Source organism: Lycium ferocissimum, chromosome 10 (genome assembly GCF_029784015.1).
Source record: "Lycium ferocissimum isolate CSIRO_LF1 chromosome 10, AGI_CSIRO_Lferr_CH_V1, whole genome shotgun sequence".
NCBI classification, from domain to species: Eukaryota; Viridiplantae; Streptophyta; class Magnoliopsida; order Solanales; family Solanaceae; genus Lycium; species Lycium ferocissimum.
Genome location: NC_081351.1, coordinates 59414508 through 59428752, shown reverse-complemented (window position 1 = coordinate 59428752; position 14245 = coordinate 59414508). Strand labels below are relative to the sequence as shown.

The following is a 14245-nucleotide window of genomic DNA, read 5'->3' as shown; positions in this document are numbered from 1 at the left end:
AAATCCGAAGTTTTCAGCCTTCCTTTTAATTTTCTCCAATTTTTGACCTCTGAAACTCTTTTAAAACTTTAAACTTTCGAAACTCAGACTTTTTTCTCTCCAAAAAGACCTCCCTTTTCTATGATAGGGTTGGGGTTCTATTTATAGAACCCCAAAAATTGTTCAACTCTACAAAAACCCCGATGTGGGACAAACAATCCTTAACAAATGAACTTTCAAATCGAATCTACGTCTCAAATGATTCCTCAAACACATGAACGGTCAGATCTGAACCTCATTCGGTTCGATCTGGACCTTTCAACCCCAACCAATGGAAATTAAGCAAGGCACAATAACAAAACATGTATATCACAGAATAATAAAGTAAAATAAAACAAAAATACGATTCATTACCATGTTTGGATTAAAAATCGCGAAATCGAGTGAAACATTAAATGTTTTCACTACAATAGACATGTAAAAGCTACGTACATCTGCTAAACCCTATCTTTTTGCCATTTTTGGCGGAGAGAGAAGAGGGAAACACGAGGCGGCGATTAGGTTACACCGAAGAGGAAGAGAGAGAAACGGGGTGGGAGTAGGGTTTTTTCTGAAAAAGGGAAATGAAATAAAGAGGAGGGAGGGGGGGGGGTATACCCTTTTAACATTATTAAATGGTTTGGGCCGGGGCTCAGCCTGGTTTGGCGTGGACTCGGTCCAGACCTCAAGGAATTAAAAGGGGCCCTTTCTTTTGTACACACATATATGTATACTAAGTGTATACATGTATATGTATATCTTGTGTATACATATATATGTATACCTGGTACATATATAAAAAGATAATTAAATAAAAATTAAAATTGATGATACTTTAATTATAGATAAAATTAGGACATAATTATTTTATTGAAATAGTTTAAAAATTGGTCAAATTGTGTTAATGGGCCTAAAATTACGAACATGGCCCTAAGGGATTCTGATCCAACTAATTATTTCAATTATAGCCAAATTTGGCCTTATTTGATTTTAATTTAGCTGGTTATTTCAATTATGGCCATATTTGGCCTAATTAGTAGGTTTTAAAATTAAATTGCATTAATCACCTTGATTAATTTAAGCCAATGAATTTGGTTATTTCAATCAAGGCCATTAAAAGGCTAATTTTACAAGAATGACCCCAATTTCCTTGAACCATGAATTGGTCAAATTAATTGTGGCCATAACAAAATAATTAAATAATTTAAACATCAATTTGATATAAGGACCACTTAATTAACTAATTAAAACATTTATAGATAATTATAAATAGATTTTGACAAATCACAGGATATGCAAAATTAAAGATTAAAGGGTGAAATAGTCAATTACTTAAATTACTCAAAATCCATGCATTGAAGGGAATAAAGTATTTGCTAATTTTTATTTTTAACAATTTAACAATTAAATAATGATTTTTTTTTAAATGCCCTTTTTCTTTGATTAAACCAAATAAGTATCTTATAAATGTCATAAAAATACCAATTAATTTCTAAACAACTTTGTGATGTCATGAAAAACTCTTCACCAATTCAAAGAAGCAAAGTATTGTTCTAAACAATTTATAAAAAATTATTTAAACCCTTTAAGGTGCATAGCTTATTTTATTTATTTTCCAAGGAGTCTGAGTAATTAAAGTGAATTATGGGAGATAAAAAATTAGGTGTCAACAATGGTGCATTCTGCACTCATTGCGAGAAATTCGGACACGTTGTGGACGGATGTTTTTGACTCATTGGATATCCGGATTAGTGTCCGGGAAATCAAAAAGGCGACGAAACAATTGAAGGAAGAGGACGAGGACAACAACAGCAGCAGTTAGGTGTATCGGGATCAGGTCTTGGAAGAGGTAGCTATCGGGCTAACGCCTTGGTTGCTAAAGAAAGAACTCAGTCAGAGATAGGACCGATGAATATAGGCGGAACAAGACCTCACAATTTGAGCAAAGAAATCCAGAAGAATGTGATTCTCGTGTTGCATTCACAAGGAATTAACCTGAATGGCCAGATGGATGGTAAGACCAAAAACTCATCTTGGATTATTGACTCCGGAGCTACCAACTCTGTGACAGGTAATTCGGAGGAGCTGAACGATCAGCGGGACATTTCTGAGTGTGCGGTTGGGCTTCCGGATAGAAGTAGCTTGGTAGCAATGAGAGAAGGAGCAACCAGGCTAAATAATAGGATTTGGTTGAAGGATGTCCTTTACATTTTGGATTTGACATGCAATTTAATTTTTGTGTCACAACTTGTTGATCATTTAGATTGTGACGTAAAATTTAATAAAATTATGTGTGTTATATAGGACCCCACCACGAGGAAGCTGCTTGGAACGGGTGAGCGTCGAGGTGGACTTTACTATTTTCGGAATGTGTCGCAGATATGAGCTATGAAGATGGAGACAGTCGATTGGTTCGATCTTTGGCACAAACGGTTAGTTCATCCTTCAACACAAGTAACAAAGTCCATTACGACGTTAGGCTTAAAAGAGACTGGTATTAGATTAGATAAAGAATGTGATGTATGCCAAAGGGAAAAGCAAACAAGAAGTGTTTTTCCTTTAAGTGATAATATAGCTGTTACATCCCGTAGTTTCGTACGTTAAGATTTATAAGTGTTGGATGTTTTAAGTCTGGACACTAGAGTTATTTTCAAGGATATACAAGAACAGGTGCACCAATTTTTTTTTGTTATGAGGGTTTAAGTTCATATAGTAATCTATGGGAGGATTGGAGAGCACGTAAATTAAGGGAATTAAGTTTTTGGAATTTTGGAGAAAAATATGAGGGGCAATTTTGGCCCAGCTTTGAGGAAGAATATCTTTTAGTATATGAGGAGTTTTGAAGCAAAGCAAAAGCCTAAATTGAAGTTCATGAAGTCTATTTTCCAACGCAACAAACCGCTTGTCGATACGACATCGGAGTAGAGAATTATGGACGTTACAAGTTAGGTGGGCAGAGCAGGGGACTGCACTGCGCGAACGCACAGCGTCGCGCATTGCTACAGTGCACAGTGCTACAGTGCCAACCGACTTTAATCCATTATATAAGGGCTAAAATCCATCTTTTTCTCCATAATAAACTTCCCAAATACTCTAGAAAGCTCAGCCAACATAAGAGAGCTTATATACACCACAAAGTAAGGATTTTACATAATATTCAAGTGATGGAGTATTAATCGAGGTCCGAGTAACGTATAGTCGCGATTATAGTTTTGTTTTGTGTTGGAATTGACTTGATCCAAGTAAAAATTGAAGATTTTGCTATTCTAGCAAAAGTAAGGTATGAATCTCTTTTTATTAATATTTATTTAGGAATATTTACGAGAATAAGAGTTATAATTATTGCGTTGGTATTGTTGGCGTATGGATTGAGGTTTGAAGAAAGTTTTGGATGAAATTGTGCATATTTATCTTATAGAATCTTGATGATATTGTTGTTGATGTTGATATGGTTGTTATTGTTGTTGGTTGTTGGTATTGTGATTTTGGGCTAGGCATATATACAGGGGAGATGTTGCCCGAATTTCGGCAGATTCTAAGTGGATTCGAATTAAAGGCTTAAGACGAACATGTAAGGATGAGTCTAATAATAGTGTGAATTATTGTATATGTAGATTACGGGTTTGCAAACGATCTTAAGTAAATCTCAAAACAGGAAGTAAGTTGAAAAGTCGAGAAATAAGCCTCCAGGTATGTTAAGGCTAGTCCATTTCTTTCTAAAGGCATGATCCTTTTGTTATAAACCTTTGTGTCCTACCCATAATATCCTTGGTTCCACAAATGCAAGAAGTCCACGAATCTCATGATCCTTATGATGTTATTGAGCTTCTAAAGGCATGATTCTTTTCCTACCAACCCATGCATGAATTCCATAAAAATCCTCATTTCCAAGAATGTTAGAGATTCATGACTCTTAAAAATTTTATGATGCTAAAGATGAATAATTTTTTTTTATGATAACCATGACGATTATTATGAGGGATTTATTTATCAAAGCTCCAAGGCATACGGATTTCATGTTATTATGAGATGATTTTATTCATAGAGATTTCCAAGTATATGAGCTTTATATTATTATGAGATGATTGAGCTTACTTTACAATTTCTTAATTACCTTCATTGTTGGTAATCTCACCTTATGACCCCTGTTCCTTCAAGGTGGGATGAACGATGATGATTGATCCATAATATAATCGGAGGCTACTGACCTTACATCACTCCGATATAGTTGTGGCTTTTGATTGGGCTCTCATGCATGCTTTATATCTATGTATGTATTTTCTCACACCGCGCCGCGCTATAGTCTGTCGGGCACGGCACGTAGATGTACAAACCACTGCAGTGGGCATGTTATGATATCGCCCCGAACACGGGAGGCCCAGACACGGGCTAATGATGATAACACCGAACCTTAATGGCCGGGCATGATACTATATATATGACAGAGAACCTTAATGGCCGGGCATGGTACTATATATATGTATAAAAATGTTTTTTTTTAAAGTTAAGTATGCATGACATCCGCCTCAAGAGGCATCCAAACGTACAGGTTATCTCTCTCTTATTTCATGTTACTTTTCATATCTGTATTATATTGTTATCTATGCCTTACATACTCAGTACATTATTCGTACTGACGTCCCTTCTTGTGGACGCTGTGTTCATGCGCACAAGTTTAGGTAGTCGGGCGAGCGGCCAAAACAAGATAGGATCTTCCCTCAGCTATAGTCAGTGCGCTCCACTTGGTTCGGAGCCGCAGTCTATTTTGGTATGATATTTTGATTTGTACATATGGGTATGACGAAGCCTTGTCCCGTCCTTCCTACAGTTTATATTCCATAGAGGTCTGTAGACATTTGTACGTAGTTAGCAAGTTATGTAGCCTTGCCAGCTCTATGATACTCGTGATGTTGTAGCGACCCTGTTGGTTCGCATATGCACATATATGTTGGATTACCAAATATTTTTATGTTGGGCCCTTTCTGCGTGTAAGTATTCCTTGAGTTATGTTATATGTTGTTCAAGATAATTGTTAAGTCAGATGGTTCCCGGCCAATGGGTCGGAGCCCTCATGCCCCTCGATGGGGTGTGACAATAGCTTCTAATAGTTTTTATATTATTCATTGTGAATTATGGGGGACTATATAGAACCCCTTCTTCTTGTGGTGCTTCGTATTTTTTTTACTGTTGTGGATGATCGTTCGCGAGTCGTGTGGATTTTTCTTTTAGTCGATAAGAAAGAAGTGTCCCAAACCTTGAAAAAATTCTTCCCTTTGGTGGATAGGCAGTTTGGTAAAAGGGTGAAGATCGTTAGAAGTGATAACGGAACTGAGTTCACATGTATGAAGACTTCTTCGAATATGGAATTCTTTCCAAATATCTTATACAGGGATACCCTAGCAGAATGAAAGAGTTGAAAAGAAACACCATCACATTCTTAATATGGCCTGAGCATTGAGATTTCAGTGTCATCTTCCGATCAATTTCTGGGAAGAATGTGTTTTGACTTCGGGGCACTTGATCAATAGAACACCATCTTTGGTTTTGAAAGGGAAAACCCCCTATGAAATTTTATACGAGGAGGCCCCCCTTTATGATCACTTAAGGGTGCTAAGGTCACTATGTTATACACACACAAAGGGAAGAACGAGAGACAAGTTTGAGAGTCAGAGTCGTAGATGTGTTTTCTTGGGATACCCTAATGACAGAAGGGTTGAAAATTATATGACTTAGAGAATGATGAATATTTAGTCTCAAGAGATGTGGACTTCAACGAGACTAAGTTCCCAACTGCTCAGGATCAGGTAACTTAGTCAAAAGCGAAGAAGCGATCCCGGACAAAACAGAGGAAGAAAGGAACCAACACCACTTCGAAGAAGACGGTCGATAATGTAGGTACGAACGAAACTCGAATGGACGAAGTACAGACACTAGATACCAAACCTACGGCTCAACCAGAATTAGGCCGGACAGATGCCAGTCCAAATAGAGAAAACATGGATGAAGTATAGGTGGAAGGTATCGGGGCCAATGAAATGCCACCGGATGAACAATTGGGTCTAGGTAAACGTCAGAAGCATGAACCGATTCAGTTGCGCGACTATATCACTAAAACATTCCGGAAAGAAAGTCCACCAAGGCGTCTGCCAGATCCTCAGTAACTCTCAGGTGCGCCTTATCCTTTATCTCTCTATACATCTTGTGATAATTTTTCCTCAAAACAGCAAAGCTTCCTTCCAAAGAATCACCACAGGAATCGAGCCAAAAAATTTCTCAGAGGTAATGAAAAAGGAACATTGGAGATAAGCCATGAAAGAAGAGATCCGCGCATTGAAGGATAATGGAACGTGGACATTTGAAATATTATCACCGGATAAGAAAGCGTTTGGATGTTGATAGGTGTATAAGATCAAGTACAACTCTGACAACACAATCGAGCAATGTAAATCTTGGTTAGTCATTTTCTACAATAAATAGGAGGAAGGAATTGACTATAATGAAAAGTTTGCTCCAGTTGCTTAGGTCGTGAAATCGGGCCTGGACCTTCCCAGCTTGCGTTGCAAAGTAATTGAGTTACATTAAATGAATGTTCATAATACCTTCTTGCACGACGACCTTATGAAGGAAGTTTATATGAAATTGCCATCGGGATTTCGAATTCCTGATCCAGGCCAAGTATGTCGACTCGTAAATCTTTATATGGTTTAAAACAAGCCCCACGGTGCTGGTTTGCGAAATTATCAAGTGCTTTGATGAAATATGGGTTCAAATTGTGGTACTTAGATTATTCTCTCTTCACGATGCACTGAAGAGGTATGCAACTTAAAGTCTTGTTCTATGTGGATGAATTGATTATCTCAGGAAACCACCATGGTGCCATTGAACGATTCAAAGACTATCTACGTGTATATTTTCACATGAAGGATTTGGGCCCTCTGAAGTATTTTCTGGGAGTTGAAGTTGCACGTGGACCAACTGGGTTATTTCTCTGTCAACAAAAATATGCCTTGGATATAATCTCTCAGTCTGGTTTACTAGGAGCTAAACCAATCAATACTCCTATGAACAGAATCACGGTTTGGCGTTGGCCAAAGAAGCGACTTTGGGTTATTCGGAATCATACCGACGTCTAGTCGGTAGATTGATATACCTTAGCTTTACGCAACCTGAGTTACTGTATTGCGTGCATGTTCGGTCCCAATTCATGCACCAAAGAAGGAAGCATACTGGAAACCGTGTGGTGCGCTACTTGAAAAAGAACCCAGGACAAGGCATTGTAATGAGAAAAGATTGTGATCTCCAGTTGTACGGATGGTGTGACTCGGACTGGGCTGGATGTCCATTGACTCGAAAATCACTTACTGGTTGGTTTATCTCCCTCGGAAATTCACCCATATCACGGAAAATCAAAAAGCAACACATTGTCTCTCACTCGTCAACAAAGGAGGAATACCAGTCAATGGCAATGACAGTGTGTGAATTGAAATGGTTAAAGGGAAACTTACATAGTTTGGGCGTTGAACATAAATCTCCGGTGAAAATGTACTATGATAGTCAAGCGGCATTATATATTGCACGAAATTCGATATTTCATGAACGTACTAAACACATTGAAGTCGACTATCACTATGTCCGGGGCGCACTCCAATCCAGTATAATACTTCCTAGTCATGTATATCAATTGGCCGATGTGTTTACAAAGACTTTGGGCAAATCGCAACATCAATATTTGCTTGGCAAGTTGGGCATTCAGGACCCTCATGCTCCAACTTGAAAGGGGTATTGAGACTTGGTGTGATCGGACTAGTTTGTCCGGTCACATCAGTCAGTCCCAGAAATCCTAGGTCGGTGGGAACCCTATTCTTGTTTAGTTGTAATAAGTTGGTCTATTTATGGTGAATTTATAATTATGAAAATATAGAATTTGTAGTCCTATTAGAATAGGGTTACCTTATTAGACTAGGGTAAGGAGAACCTTACTTATATATAAGGAGGTCGTTATGATGAATACAAAGCAGAAAGAATTGTCCCATTATTCTTGTCTCTCTAAATTCTTGTCCCAATCTCAATTTTAACAATCTTAAATGTATCAAAGATGTTTTTGGTGAATCATCGACGACATCATTGAAAATTTAAAAGGAGAATCTAAAGTATAAATTATATTCTCCTACAAGAATTAGGTTTTTTATTTTTAAAGATTTTGTCAACCAAATATTCATAAGACTAATTAATTTGAAAAATTTAATATTAGGAGAGGGTGCTAGCCTATTTGGCCAAGCTATTTTTTCCCCAAAAGTGCTTATTTTTCCAATAAGTGCTTATTTTAAAAAGATGAGGTGTTTGGCCAAGCTTTTGGAAGAAAATAAGTGCTTCTGGGGAGTAGCAGAAGCTGTTTTCAGAAGTTTAAAAAAATAGTATTTGCCCAAAAACACTTTTTTGAAAAGTATTTTTGAGAAAAATACACTTTAAAAACATTTTTTAAAAGCTTGGCCAAACACAGATTGTTGCTCAAAAGTGTTTTTTAGGTTAATAGGCTAATCACAAACTGCTTTTCGCCAAGTACTTTTTTGAAAAACACTTTTCAAAATAAGCTGATTTTAGAAGCTTGGCCAAACAGGCTTAGTCTAATCATGATTTTTTTAATCAATGATAAATAGATTAAAAAAATTGTTATAAAAACCTCGGAAAAACTAGATCAGCGTAATATCGTAAACTACAAAAAATATCTAACTTTATGAGGTAGACCTTAGGGAAGGTCTCTGAAACCATCCCTTAATCTTAAATATAGTTGATATTCAACATTGATAAACAAGTACTCTTATGCGAGTATGAATGATTTGGCTGCCATACAAACAAGTAGTTTCTACGAGTTTAAATGTATAATCTCCCTACTTTTCCTATTTATAACGTGTTATGAAATGTTAATATTTTTTTACTATAGCACATAAGTAACCACGGCTTAGTTAATCTGCCCTTGATGAGTCCTCTAATCTGCATTTTTTCATAAATAAACTAAATTGAGTTGTTTAATGATTAAACATAAATAAAAAAATGCCATGTAACATTAACAAGTAGAGATGTAACAGCCACAAATATATAATATGTACTAGTTAACAAGACCAAATATAAGTGAGAGTATGTATGAAGGATTTACATATCTATCTATATATATTATAAAGGGAATTAAACTTACATAAATGACTATATGATTAGAGTTGTTAACAACCCGTAGTTATGTTTTATGTATTTACATTTACTAGTTTTTAGGAGTATTCGCGTGTATTTAAGTGTATTTGAATTCACTTTCCAGTTGTATTCGTAGCTAGGTTTTAGGTGTATAAATGAAATAAACAACACATGAAATTTGACAAACATACAGTCATAATATAGTCAAAATATGTATTCAGCCATATATATACATATATGAAAATTTAGCTATGCCATGTAAATTGTAGCTACGAAATGTAATTAACTTAAATAGTAATTATTAACAATAAATACCTCTTGGAGTTAGCTATGCCATGTAAATTTTCCTATTACAAAGCTTGGCAAAAGAAGAGTGATGTGGCATCTCTCTTTGATCAAAGATATAATTTATTTTCCATTTTCTTTTTCTTTCTTTTTTTGACAATTTCCCGTACTTCTCTATTGCTTATTGTACAAGAATAAATGTGTCAATTACTATTCCTCCACTCATTCATAATTTTTAATGTAAAAAAATTTAATGGTCATTATTTTCATTACTCCCACTACTTTTTATACCACAATCCGTAAATAATTAATAGTCATGTCCATGACATCATTTGGTATTCCATATTTGTAGTCCTATACTAGGGGTGCATGGCCCGTGCCAGAACAGGCCCAACATAATACATATTATTGTAATAAGACAGTTGTTTGAAGGAAATCATTAAGTTGTACATCCACAACAACAGCTAACAACATGCTATTAACCAATAATGTTGCATATATGTTCAGTTTTGTTTACTGTATCACCGTTCAATTTACAACGCGGAGGACTGAGTTATTACAAACTGTATCTTTGTTCAGCAAAACGTATTGCAGCATTACATGCATCTTACAAATCAAGCACAACCTCGTAATAGTATGAGTATCATATCATCACAAAAAGCAGCAGACTTTTAATAACTCTAATTGGTACCATGAGACTCATTACAGAGGAATAAGTAATAACATTTTATATATACTTAAGACACCACTGCTCTAACAATCGTGATGAGTGATGATCACAGTTATAACATTCTTTCACGAATGGAAGCCAACAATTCCATCTTATCGTCCTGTCGAATGTAAGCAATCAATTTCATTTTATCATGATGTCATCACAGAAATGCGGTTGTGCTCTGTGTTCTGTTTTACAGGAGTCAAAATGTTCAGCAAGCTAATGCAAAGCAGCCGAAATGCTTTTCTGGATATTCCTCGATAGCCCTGCTATTCATGGAATGTGAGAAGCAGGGGGGACTAATCATTTGTTTCCGGAAGAAGTTGAAGAATTTATTGAAGATAGAATGTGCAACACACAGTACCATGTTGATCTATTTGTGAAGCTTGCATAACATAGCAAATTTTGTTATAAAGTCAAATAGGCATGAGGACAGAATAGAAATTTCACGAGCATTGACATTAATTTGAATACACCCATATAGTTAAAATTTTAGAATTTCAAACAGGAGAAATACAAACAACACATCTTCTAATAATCTGAATCATTTTAAGATCTGTTCGTACTCGACCATCGACTTAGTAGAATCCCTCAATTCACATACATAGCCTCGAGTAAATAATTATACTTGATTTACAAACACCGTTTGGGCACATTTGCGAGTAAAAGACCAGAGGTAATACAAAAGTATGAGCAGGTAAGGAGACATGCCATGCTGTACTTCAACAATTATAAATATACGGGGATATGTAGTGGAAATGCACGTCTTAGTGTGATATTTGACTTTTTAGCTTGATTTATGAGTTGTTAAAAGTACCAAAATCAGTTATTAAAACTTTCTAACATGTATAGGCATAATCAAATATAAGTGTGTGCTGATACAATGTGAAATTCGACTTCACATACGGTAATGTATCATCAGGAAAGAATCTACTAGAAAAAGAAGTATGAAAAAGAAGAAAGGAAAAGCTAATCGCCATTATAAAGTTAAGCGGAGCTAGAGCTTGAAATCTACTTCATGTCCACAGCAAAGAGGGAAATATTCAAAAACATGATTAAGCCAAATGCAAAAAGAGGCGGTTGGAGACAAACCTCCATAATGCACAATCCCCGTACGCATCACACCAAGGAAATTTCCTTCCCAAATGTCACATTCCTTAAAATTTCTTTGTACGTACAATGAATTATTGTATTCCAATCACCTAAACAATGGACAAAGAAGGCTCGTCTCGCATGTCCAGTGCACTGTACTATCTCTTTTAAAAGTCAATAAGTCTCTTAGGGAAGCAGGATTGCTTCTTTTATAATTCTTGCAAAAGTAAGAAAGCAGACGAGATTGGAGAAATAAGAGTTATACTGTTCAAAACAGAAATAAAACTTCCAAACACTAAACCGACAAAAATATTTAAACAAAATGGAGCGAAAGATGTACCGTAGGATGTAACGAACACTACTCTGCAGCAACACACTTCAAGTTCTTAGGTGGGCCTATTGAGTATCTTCACTTGGAAGATAATTTTTCACAGCGAAAAAAATACCCAAGAAAGGATCTTTGTTCCAAAATTTAGATCACTTCAGCATCACCAAACCACCAAGTTAATTTGTTTCTTCCTAGGCAAGTTCAACTATTCTAGCACATCATTTTTCTTACCTGCTATATATCAATTAAAATATGTTTCTTTTAAAGGAAGACCTATTTAAAAATATTGTAGAACCAAATGCATTTTTTAAACTTCTATAGACGAACACTTATAAAAAATCACAAGATATATAGAATGGGAATTGAAAAGGCAGGAATAAAGGAATATTACTCGGAATAAGGTGATTGGGACCAACAACGCTACCACCGTAACCTTGGTCTATATTCCTCCATCCTCTCGCGCTCCTGTTTCCTTTTCTGCAATCTATTCATTAGCATCTGAGTAGAAAGTGCAGAAGCGTCATTGCCCAAAGCACAAATACCAATTTTATGAAGAATAATAGTAAAAATCAATTAGCAGAAAATTGGACCTCTGAAATTCAAGAATTTGATGAATTGCTAAAAATGACTACTCAACTAAGAAGAAATTAAGGATAGGAAAAAATAGTTCAAACAATAAGTGTGTATTTAAAAGAGTATCTATAACAACTTTAACTTGAAAAGAAGAAAATGAAAAGAGATTTTTCACAAGTTCTTTCCAATTACATGTCCTCATAAGACGCTGTAATACCTTTTCAAGTTGCATAAAGGACCGTTAAGCTCCAGCTAGCAGAATCAACCGGAAGAATACTCTAGGGGAAAACATCTCCTTTAGTCAATTAAATATCTCAGGGAATTTTAGTCAGTTTAGCTCCTAGCTTTTGTGGGTATACTTACGTGTCTAAAAAGCTGGTAACCATTATCATACGCGACATTAATACTTGCCAACACATAGTTATATTACATAGTTCCTTCTTGTCTTTTTCCTTAGGTCTCTCTAGCAATGTTTCTCATCTCAATTCTCTTTCTTCATCTACCCCAATTCTCCTTCTATAAAAGAATTCAAAAGAAAATCTAAATTTTTCCTTTTAGATTCAGCCAGAAAAAGAAATACATGAAAATTTTAATTTTCATCACAGAGAACATGTCCATAAGCTGTTGCATGCTTATGAACCAGTAGTAATAACTTTTTTCTATTGCGAAAAGAAAGTATTTTCAATATCTTTCTATGCTACCTTTTTATAATTGGTTCTTTATCTCCTAAATATATTGGGTAATTTGGTTTGTTTCCGAGCACCATTTCACTCTCAATAGGCATAATTGAAGAACAAAATTTTCACACTCAAAATACATTTTACATAACTGAAATCAAAAACAAGAAATATGCATCTGGGTACCCATTTTCAACACACCTAGAAAGAGAGGAGAATGCATATACAAAATCAACGATTGTAATATCAATGGAGATAACATACATGTGCAAAATCTGTTCCAGCAACTACCTAGCTAAAAGAATCTTTAAAGCAATACATGCGCCTCAAATTCCAATAACAAAAGAGCAGGTGCAACAGACAGAGAAAGAACGGAGCAGACTTACCATAACTCAAATATTATCGACGCCAAGACAAATTTGAACCTAAAAGAAAAAAAATGAGATAGAAATCAGGAAAACGGAAAGTACAGCTCTGGAATAGAGAAAAAAAAAAGAGAAAGAATACAAACTTACCTTGAAAAGAGAAGAAGAAAGAAATTCAAGATGAAGGCAGCATGGAGGAATTTTTAGAGCAGAAAGAGATGAGTCGGCTATTCAATTGCAGCGCAGACGAAGGTGGCTTTAGAAATAAACGCCACGTAGCTAATTAGTACAGTGTTGCTCAACGAATGGATGAAATGACTAAAGTACCCTTATCTTGACATTTATTGCCATTAAGCTGACACGTTGAAACCTTCATTTATAAAATATAGAAAAATAGAGGCACAATATGAATTTGGTGCAAGAAAAAAAGAACACATTAGTCAAGATTTCTCCTACTTCTTCTCTATTTCTTATTGTACAAGAATAAATATGTCAATTGCTATAACTCCGGTCATTTATATCTTTAATGTTAAAACTTAATGATCTTTATTTTCATTACTCACATAACTTTTTGTTATCATTGCCCTCAAATAATTAATAATCATATTCACGACATCATTTGTTATTTCATATTGTAGTTTTCTAAATAAAGGCATTATAAGAATTTGTTGCGAACAAAGAATATCACATTAGTCATGAACGTCTCTCTCCTTGAACATCAGATATTGCAGTACTTGTACTTATTTATATTTGTTGTCGTTAATTTATTTGTTACAGGTAAGGGCATAAAAAGTTGATCGGAAATGTACAGGTTTACATATATTGTCAGATGTTCAGTCATACTTTTAGCTATCAACATCTGTTGACCTCATTTCTGTCAAATGTATGTTTATCTCCTGAACTTCATTTACTAGATGTCAGTGCTTACCTGTTGGTGTGACAAAGGATAGATTGGGCTAGTGAGAGAGAGGATGTGATTCACATAATGATGAAGAATTTAAATATTGTA

The 14245-nt window shown here is 35.4% G+C and overlaps 1 long non-coding RNA gene across 8 annotated transcripts; it reads right to left on the bottom strand.

Annotated features, from left to right (window-relative positions):
- Positions 1-10055: 10055 nt before the first annotated feature.
- On the bottom strand, positions 10056-13778 carry LOC132034431 (uncharacterized). 8 transcript variants are annotated; one of them, XR_009409094.1, is made up of 4 exons: positions 13383-13701; positions 13258-13296; positions 12412-12710; positions 10056-12119 (listed from the first exon to the last, which is right to left on the bottom strand). It is a non-coding gene; the product is annotated as an uncharacterized LOC132034431 (long non-coding RNA). The 8 variants fall into 8 exon arrangements; XR_009409090.1 differs by having other exon boundaries at positions 13387-13699; XR_009409093.1 differs by lacking the exon at positions 13258-13296 and having other exon boundaries at positions 13387-13698.
- Positions 13779-14245: the final 467 nt, after the last annotated feature.